Below are 8,511 nucleotides of genomic sequence, written 5' to 3'. Positions count from 1 at the left end.
GAAGCCATACCCTAACCCTAACTCTAACCTGTACCCTAACACAAAATCTAACCCTAAAGAGTACCCTAACCCTAACCCGTACCCTACCTCTAACCCTAACCCTAAACAGTACCCTAAACCTAACCCTAACCCGTACCCTAACCCTAACCCGTACCCTAAACCTAATCCTAACCGTAATCCATAACCCTACCCTAACCCAAACCTAACCCATAAACTAATCCTAACTCCAAACCTAACCCTATCATAAGCCTAACCCTAACACTAACCCATAACCTACCCCTATCCCCTAAGGCTAAAACTAAACCGTACTTTAACTCTAACCCTAAACCGTATCCTAACACTAACCCTAAACAGTACCCTAACCCTAACCTTAACCCTTACCCTAAACCGTACCCTAACCCGAACACTAACTCGTATCCTAACCCTAACCGTAACCCTAACCCTAACACGTACCCTAACCCTAACCATAATGCTTCTCCATACCCTAATCCTAACCCTAAACTCTAAACCTAACACTAAACCGTACCCTAACTCTAAACCTAACCCGTATCCGAACCCTAACCCTAACTTGTACCTAAACCTAACCGTAATCCTAACCCTAACCCATATGCTAAACCTAATTGGTACCATGACCCTAACCTTAACCCTACACTTACCCTAACCCTAATCCTAAGCCGTGCCATAAACCTAACACTAAACCTGACCCTAACTCTAACCCATACCCTAACCCTAACCCGTACCGTAAACCGATCCTAACCCTAACCTGTACCCTAACCCTAACCCTAAACCTAACTGCACCCTAACCCTAAAACTAACCCTAACACTAACCAAAAACCCTACCCTAACGCTAAACCTTACACTAACCCTAACCCTAACCCTAACCCTAACACTAACCCTAAACCTAGCCCTAAACCTTACCCTAAACCTAACCCGTATGGGAATCCTAACCCTATACCGTATCCTATACCTAACCCTAACCTTACCCTAACCCGAAATCTAACCCTAACCCTAACCCTAACCCTAACCCTAACTCTACCGTAACCCTAAACAGTACCCTAACACTAACACTAACTCGTACCCTAACCCTAAACCTAAACCAAACCCCAACCCTAACCTGTACCGAAACCGTAACTCTAACCCTTACCCTAACCCTATCCCTAACCCTAAACCTAACCCTAACCCGTACCCTAACCCTAACCCGTACCCTAACCCGTACCCTAAACCTAATCCTAACCGTAATCCATAACCGTACCCTGCCCAAACCTAACCCATACCCTAATCCTAACTCTAAAACTAACCCTATCATATTCCTAACCCTAACACTAACCCGTAACCTAACCCTATCCCCTAAGGCTAAAACTAAACCGTACCCTAACTCTAACCCTAAACCGTATCCTAACACTAACCCAAACCAGTACCCTAACCCTAACCTTAATCCTTACCCTAAACCGTAACCTAACCCGAACACTAACTCGTATCCTAAACCTAACCTAACCGTAACCCTAACCCTAACACGTACCCTAAACCTAACCCTAACCCGTACCCTAACTCTAACCCTAACCCAGAACCTAAACCGTACACAAATACTAACCCTAACCCTAACCCGTACCCAAAACCTAACCCTAACCTGTACCCTAACCCTAAGCCAGAACTAAACCGTACACAAATACTACCCTAACACTAACCCATACCCAAACCTAACCCAATCTCTAACCCAAACACTAACCCTTACCCTAATATTCACCCTAAAACTAACCCATCCCCAAACTTAAGCCTACCTCGTACCATAACCCTCACCCTAACCCGTATCCTAACCTTAACCCGTACACTAACCCGTGCCCTTACCTTAACCCGTAACCTCAACCTTACCCAAACCGTAAACCTAACACTAGACCTAAACCTAAAGCTAACTCGAACCCTAAACCAGAGCCTATCCCGTACGCTAACCCTAAACTTAATCCATACCCGTACCCTAACCCAAACCTAACCCAAACCCTAACCCTAACCCTATCATAATCCTAAACCTAACACTAACCCGTAATCTAACCCTAATCCCTAAGGCTAAATCTAAACCCTACCCTAACTCTAACCCTAAACCGTATCCTAACACTAACCCTAACCCGTACCCTAACCCTAACCTTAAACCTTACCCTAAACCGTACCCTTACCAGAACACTAACACGTACCCTAACACTAACCATAATCCTTCTCCATACCCTAAACCTAACCCTAAACCGAACCCTAATCCTAACCCTAACCACTAACCCTAACACTAAACCGTACCCTAACTGTAACCGTAACCCGTTTCCTAATCCTAAACCTAACCCGTAACCTAACCCTAACAGTAATCGTACCCTAACCCATATGCTAACCCTAAACCTCACCGTAACGCTAAACCTAACCCTAACCCTACACTTACCCTAACCCTAATCCTAAGCTGTGCCATAACCCTAACCCTAAACCTGAACCTAACCCTAAACCGTACCCTAACCCTAACCCGTACCGTAAACCGAACCTAAACCTAACCCTAACCCGTACCCTAACCCTAAGCCATACCCTAACCCTAAACCTAACCCGTTCCCTAACCCTAAACCTAACCCTAAACCGCACCCTAACACTAACCCTAAAACGTACCCTAACGCTAAATCTTACACTAACCCTAACCCTAACCCTAACCCTAAACCTAACTCTAACCCTAAACCTAACCCTAAGCCATACGCTAACCCTAACCCTAACTTGTACCCTAAGACAAAATCTAACCCTAAAGAGTACCCTAACCCGTACCCTACCCCTAACCCGAAGCCTAAACCATACACTAACACTAACCCTAACCCGTAACCAAACCCTAACACTAACTCTAACCCTAAACCTAACCCTATCCCATACCCTAACCCGTACCCTAAACCTAATCCTAACCGTAATTTATAACCGTACCCTGCCCAAACCTAACCCATACCCTAATCCTAACTCTAAAACTAACCCTATCATATTCCTAACCCTAACACTAACCCGTAACCTAACCCTATCCCCGAAGGCTAAAACTAAACCGTACCCTAACTCTAACCCTAAACCGTATCCTAACACTAACCCTAACCAGTACCCTAACCCTAACTTTAACCCTTACCCTAAACCGTACCCTAACCCGAACACTAACTCGTATCCTAAACCTAACCGTAACCCTAACCCTAAAACGTACCCTAAACTGAACCCTAACCCGTACCCGAACTCTAATCCTAACCCAGAACCTAAACCGTACACAAATACTAACCCTAACCCTAACCCGTACCCAAACCTAACCCTAACCTGTACCCTAACCCTAAGCCAGAACTAACCGTACACAAATACTACCCTAACACTAACCCATACCAAACCTAACCCATCTCTAACCCAAACACTAACCCTTACCCTAATATTCACCCTAAAACTAACCATCCCAAACTTAAGCCTAACTCGTACCATAACCCTCACCCTAACCCGTATCCTAACCTTAACCCGTACACTAACCCGTGCCCTTACCTTAACCCGTAACCTCAACCTTACCCAAACCGTAACCTAACACTAGACCTAAACCTAAAGCTAACTCGAACCCTAAACCAGAGCCTATCCCGTACGCTAACCCTAAACTTAATCCATACCCGTACCCTAACCCAAACCTAACCCAAACCCTAACCCTAACCCTATCATAATCCTAAACCTAACACTAACCCGTAATCTAACCCTAATCCCTAAGGCTAAATCTAAACCCTACCCTAACTCTAACCCTAAACCGTATCCTAACACTAACCCTAACCCGTACCCTAACCCTAACCTTAAACCTTACCCTAAACCGTACCCTTACCAGAACACTAACACGTACCCTAACACTAACCATAATCCTTCTCCATACCCTAAACCTAACCCTAAACCGAACCCTAATCCTAACCCTAACCACTAACCCTAACACTAAACCGTACCCTAACTGTAACCGTAACCCGTTTCCTAATCCTAAACCTAACCCGTAACCTAACCCTAACAGTAATCGTACCCTAACCCATATGCTAACCCTAAACCTCACCGTAACGCTAACCTAACCCTAACCCTACACTTACCCTAACCCTAATCCTAAGCTGTGCCATAACCCTAACCCTAAACCTGACCCTAACCCTAAACCGTACCCTAACCCTAACCCGTACCGTAAACCGAACCTAAACCTAACCCTAACCCGTACCCTAACCCTAAGCCATACCCTAACCCTAAACCTAACCCGTTCCCTAACCCTAAACCTAACCCTAAACCGCACCCTAACACTAACCCTAAAACGTACCCTAACGCTAAATCTTACACTAACCCTAACCCTAACCCTAACCCTAAACCTAACTCTAACCCTAAACCTAACCCTAAGCCATACGCTAACCCTAACCCTAACTTGTACCCTAAGACAAAATCTAACCCTAAAGAGTACCCTAACCCGTACCCTACCCTAACCCGAAGCCTAAACCATACACTAACACTAACCCTAACCCGTAACCAAACCCTAACACTAACTCTAACCCTAAACCTAACCCTATCCCATACCCTAACCCGTACCCTAAACCTAATCCTAACCGTAATTTATAACCGTACCCTGCCCAAACCTAACCCATACCCTAATCCTAACTCTAAAACTAACCCTATCATATTCCTAACCCTAACACTAACCCGTAACCTAACCCTATCCCCGAAGGCTAAAACTAAACCGTACCCTAACTCTAACCCTAAACCGTATCCTAACACTAACCCTAACCAGTACCCTAACCCTAACTTTAACCCTTACCCTAAACCGTACCCTAACCCGAACACTAACTCGTATCCTAAACCTAACCGTAACCCTAACCCTAAAACGTACCCTAAACTGAACCCTAACCCGTACCCGAACTCTAATCCTAACCCAGAACCTAAACCGTACACAAATACTAACCCTAACCCTAACCCTAACCCTTACCCAAACCTAACCCATTCCCTAAACCTAACACTAACCCATACCCTAATATTCACCCTAAAACTAACCTATAACCAACCCTAACCCTAACTCGTACCAAAACCCTCACCCTAACCCGTATCCTAACCGTAACCCGTACACTAACCCATGCCCTTACCTAAACCATAACCTAAACCTAACCCAAACCCTAACCGTAACACTTAACCTAAACCTAAACCTGAATCGAACCCTAAACCTAACCCTATCCCCTACCCTAATCCTAACCCGTACCCTAACCCTAATCCTAATCCATACCCGTAACCTAACCAAACCTAACCCGTACCCTAATCCTAACCCTAACCCTAACCCTATCATAATCCAAACCCTAACACTATCCCGTAAACTAACCTAACCCCTAAGGCCAAAAGTAAACCGTACCGTAAATCTAACCCAAAATCGTATCCTAACAATAACACTAACCCGTACCCTAACCCTGACCTTGACCTTACCCTAAACCGTACCCTAACCCGAACACTAACTCGTATCCTAACCCTAACCGTAACCCTAACCCTAACACGTACGCTAACCCTAACCATAATCCTTCTCCATACCCTAAACCTAACCCTAAACCGAACCCTAATCTAACCATAACCTCTAAACCTAACACTAAACCATACCCTAACTCTAACCCTAACCCGTATACTAACCCTAAACCTAACCCGTAACCTAACCACTAACCCTAACCCATATGCTAAACCTAAACAGTACCATAACCCTAACCCTAACCCTAACCCTAATCGTAAGGCATGCCATAACCCTAACCCTAACCCTGACCCTAACACTAAACCGTACCCTAACCCTAACCCGTACCGTAAACCGAATCTAACCGTAAACCTAACCTGTAACCTAACCCTAACCCAAACCTAAACCGTACCCTAACACTAACCGTAACCCATATCCAAAACCTAAACCTAACCTTAACCCTATACATAGCCCTAAACCTTACCCTAACCTAAACCGAACACGAATCCTAACCCCTAACCCTATCCCGTATCCTATACCTAACCCTAACCTTACCCTAAACCTAAATCTAACCCTAACCCTAACCCTAACCCTACCGTAACCCTAAACCGTACCCTAACACTAACACTAACTCGTACCCTAACCCTAAACCTAACCCAAAACCCAACCCTAAACTGTACGCAAACCGTAACCCTAAACCTTACCCTAATCCTAAGCCTAACCCTAAACCTAAGCCGTAACCTTACCCTAACCCTAACCCGCACCCTAATCCTAACCCGTACACAAACCCTAACCCTAGCCCTAAACGTTAACCTAACCCTAACACTAACGTACCATAAAACTAAACCTAACCCTAACCCTTATCCCAGCCCTAACCCTAAAACATACCCGATTCCATACCCTAACATTAAACCTAAACCTAACCCTAACCCGTTACCTTACCCTAACTCTAACCGTAACCTAAACATAAACCTAAACCATACCCTAACTCTAACCCTAACCCTAACCCTAACCCTAAACCTAAACCGTACAATAACCCTACCCGGTACCATATCCCTAACCCGTAACCTAAAACTAACTCCAACCATAACCCTATACCGTACCCGAACCCTAAACCTAACCCGTACCGTAGCCCTAAATATAACCCTAAACAGTACCATAACCCTAATCCGTACCATAAACCTAACACTAAAACTAAACCTAACCCGTACCCTAACCCTAACCCGTACCCTAAAACTAACCATAACACTATCCCTAACCCTACCCCTAACCCGTACACTATACTTAACCCGTACTCTTACCCGTGCCCTTACCCTAACCAGTAACCTCAACCTAACACAAACCCTAACACTAATCCTAAACCTGACCCTAAACCTAACTCTAACCTTAAACCTAACCCTAACCCGTACCCTAACCCTCACCCCAATCCGTACACTAAACCTAACACTAACCCTAACCCGCACCCTAACCCTAACCTTAACCCTAACCCTAACCCGTACCCTAACGCTCACCCTAAAACGTATCATAAACCTAACCCTAACCCTAACATTCACCCTAACCCTAACCCTAACTCTAACCCTAATCCTAACCCTTACCCGTACCCTAACCCTAAACCTTAGTCTAAACCTAACCCGTACACGAACACTAAACATAACCCGTATCCTAAACCTAAGCCTAACTCGTACCCTAACCCTAAATCTAACCCTAACCTGTTCCCTACCGTAAGCCGTCCCCTAACACTAAACCTAAACCTAAACCGTACCCGAACACTAACCCTAACCCTAAACCTAACCCGTACCCTAAACCTACCCTTAATCTAACCCTAACCAGTACCCTGACCCTAAATGGTATCCTAACCCTAAATATAAACCTAAACCATACCCTAACACTAACCCTAACCCGTACCCTAACCCTAACTCTATACCTAAACCTAACCCATAACAAAACCTAACCCTAACCCGTATCCTAACCCTAACACGTACCCTAACCCTAACCCTAACCTGTAAACTTACACTAACCCTAACCGTAAACCTAAGTGGTACCCTAACCCTTAACCTTACCTAACCCTAACCCGTACCCTAACCCTAAACCTTACCCGTTCCCTAACCCTAACCCTAACCCTAATACTAAACCGCACACCAACCCTAACCCTAACCCGTACCAAAAACATAACCCTAACCTGTACCCTAACCCTAACCCTAACCAAGAACCTAACCGTACACAAATACTACCCTAACCCTAACCCTTATCCAAACCTAACCCATTCCCTAACCCAAACACTAACCCTTACCCTAATATTCACCCTAAAACTAACCCATATCCAAACTTAACCCTAACTCGTACCATAACCCTCACCCTAACCCGTATCCTAACCTTAAACCGTACACTAACCCGTGCCCTTACCGTAACCCGTAACCTCAACCTAACCCAAACCGTAACCCTAACACTTAACCTAAAACTAAACCTAACTCGAACCCGAAACCTAAGCCTATCCCGTACCCTAACCCTAACCCTAATCCATACCCGTACCCTAACCCAAACCTAACCCTCACACCAATCCTAACCCTAACCCTAACACTATCATAATCCTAACCCTAACACTAACCCGTAACCTAACCCTAACCCCTAAGGCTAAATCTAAACCCTACCCTAACTCTAACCCTAAACCATATCCTGGGATCCCTCCTTGGTGCAGCGGTTTGGCGCCTGACTTTGGCCCAGGGCGCGATCCTGGAGACCCTGCATGGAATCCCACATCAGGCTCCCGGTGCATGGAGCCTGCTTCTCCCTCTGCCTATGTCTCTCTCTCTCTTCTCTCTCTCTCTCTCTCTCTCTCTCTGTATCTCTGTGACTATCATAAATAAAATAAAAATTAAAAAAAATTAAACTGTATCCTAACACTTTCCCTAACCCGTACGCTAACCCTAACCTTAACCCTTACCATAAACCGTACCCTAACCCGAACACTAACACGTACCCTAACCCTAACCAAAATCCTTATCCATACCCTAAACCTAACCTTAAACCGAACCCTAATCCTAACCCTAAACTCT

The sequence above is a fragment of the Nyctereutes procyonoides genome, unplaced genomic scaffold, assembly GCF_905146905.1.
Source record: "Nyctereutes procyonoides isolate TBG_1078 unplaced genomic scaffold, NYPRO_anot_genome, whole genome shotgun sequence".
NCBI lineage: Eukaryota > Metazoa > Chordata > Mammalia > Carnivora > Canidae > Nyctereutes > Nyctereutes procyonoides.
This window is presented reverse-complemented; position numbering follows the sequence as displayed.